The sequence below is a fragment of the Macrobrachium nipponense genome, chromosome 9 (assembly GCF_015104395.2).
Source record: "Macrobrachium nipponense isolate FS-2020 chromosome 9, ASM1510439v2, whole genome shotgun sequence".
Lineage (NCBI taxonomy): Eukaryota > Metazoa > Arthropoda > Malacostraca > Decapoda > Palaemonidae > Macrobrachium > Macrobrachium nipponense.
Genome location: NC_061110.1, coordinates 110761752 through 110763411, shown reverse-complemented (window position 1 = coordinate 110763411; position 1660 = coordinate 110761752). Strand labels below are relative to the sequence as shown.

General features: G+C 44.6%; 1 pseudogene; it reads left to right on the top strand.

The window, feature by feature from the left end:
- Nucleotides 1-1116: 1116 nt before the first annotated feature.
- Nucleotides 1117-1660, top strand: part of LOC135218234 (uncharacterized) — a 13671-nt pseudogene continuing 13127 nt past the window's right edge.

Sequence of the window (1660 nt, the reverse complement as noted above, 5' to 3'; positions counted from 1 at the left end):
GTGTGTGTGTGTTGCTTTCGTAATGGAGTCCTCAGAGTCTTCAACCCAAAACCCTTGTCAATGCATGTGCCTGGGGGTTCAGGGATTCCCCTTCCCGTGCTCCAGGTTTTTGGCATCTACAAACACAGATCCTCGTACGACTTGCAGTAGGTGCCAAGCTAATTATTGTACCATTACTAATCCATGCCCGGAAGTGTCGTGCTTGGCCTAAGTTGCAATGGAGGGTGTTTTTTATAAGAAGAGGGAGCATTGTAGTTTCTACTGGGTAACAAACCTTTGGTCTTAACAATAGGTGGTTAAGTTAAGTATATCTTAGTTTTACCAGACCAGTGAGCTGATTGACAGCTCTCTAGGCCTGGCCTGAAGAATTAGATATTTTTACGCGCCTAGGAACCAACTGGTCACCTAGTAACGGGACCTACAGCTTATTGTGAGATCCGAACCACATTATATTGAGAAATTAATTTCTTTCACCAGAAATAAATTCCTTCTGATTCTGCATTGGCCCAGCTTAGAATCGAACTTCAGACCATCGGATTGGTAGCTGAGAGTGAAAACCACTTGTCCAACGAGGAACTAAAAATAGGAGGTACAAGTACCTGAAGTGACTGGAGGTTCAGCCCACCTGACCTACCCACCCTTCCTAGAAGTTCGAGTTCTAAAAGGGGTCCGGAGCCCATGAGAGAATAGATATGCGAGTATCTAAAAACTCAGCCCTCTGGATTAAACACAATGATACATGTCCAGATTCATTGCACCCAGGTAAGATGAAGAGAACTCTACCTGTTCATACAACAAACCATGTATAGGCCACAAGGGGTTGTCACCTCTCCTCCATCCCTTTGCTACAGAGAGGAGTAAATACTACTGAGAAGCAGATTTCTCAATATTGTATGGAATACAAACAAAAAGGGCATAAGCAGTATGACTGCTGCATTCACCTGTATCAGACCCCATTCCCGCCGCATATGACATGTTCCTATTATTCAACTGCCCGTAAGAAGAAGAAAGGGGGGGTGAAAAAAAGAGAAAGGAACAGCCAACTAACTCATTCTCTCTTCCACACAATCATCTTAGGTAAGATACAAACTGTCCTGCCAAGGCACTGGATGAGCTATGCAACTTGGGCAGCCACCACTAGACCCAAAGGAGAAAGTGTCCCAAGGACCTGTGGGCAACATCATTCAGGTAAAAGGTAAGTGAAAAATCATTGTTTTCCCAAAGCCAGGAACCAGCATTCAAAAGCCTATGATCAGACAAGCTCTTCTTAAAAGCCAGAGAGGAACCAATCCTCTGACGTCATGCACTCGCAGAGGCACAGTATTCATGAAAGAACTTGAAGGTGTGGAGTATGCCTGTTTAATCACCTCACAAAGCCATTAAATGTATTCTTGGACACTTCTTTCTTGGTTCGGCATGTGCTAACAAAAAGTCTACAACACCGTATCATCGTGTACTGAGGGATTTTGAGTCTTAACCATGAATTCCGAGACAAATTCGAAGACAGCAGACCCCAACCCCTGGGGTGTTTAACATCATAACTCAGGCCATGAAGCTCTCCAACTCTCTCTGAGGTAAGCCAAGACCAACAGGAAACTGTCTTTAGAGTCAAATCCCTGTCTGACGATCGACACAGCAGCTCGAATGGAGCCCTGGTAAG